We start from the raw sequence: 275 nt of genomic DNA on the forward strand, positions 1-275 counted from the left end.
TAACAAATTCACGACATGGAACAACAGATAGTCCCCCCCCCTAAACAGTCTCCATATACTGTATTTGGGGACGCCTGTGTTCCCTTGTTAACCATGAATACACACCACTGGATCAATGATGTATATACAGTAAATCAATATCTATGGCTGTGACATTATATTACTGTGTAGCCTTACTCGCCCTCCCCACTCAGTCCAGTCCAATCGCTCTCCTTCTCCCCTCACTCCCCTCTTACCTCCTCCTATCCCCTCCCTCCTTCTCTCTTCCTACCCCC

Source organism: Oncorhynchus masou, chromosome 6 (genome assembly GCF_036934945.1).
Source record: "Oncorhynchus masou masou isolate Uvic2021 chromosome 6, UVic_Omas_1.1, whole genome shotgun sequence".
NCBI classification, from domain to species: Eukaryota; Metazoa; Chordata; class Actinopteri; order Salmoniformes; family Salmonidae; genus Oncorhynchus; species Oncorhynchus masou.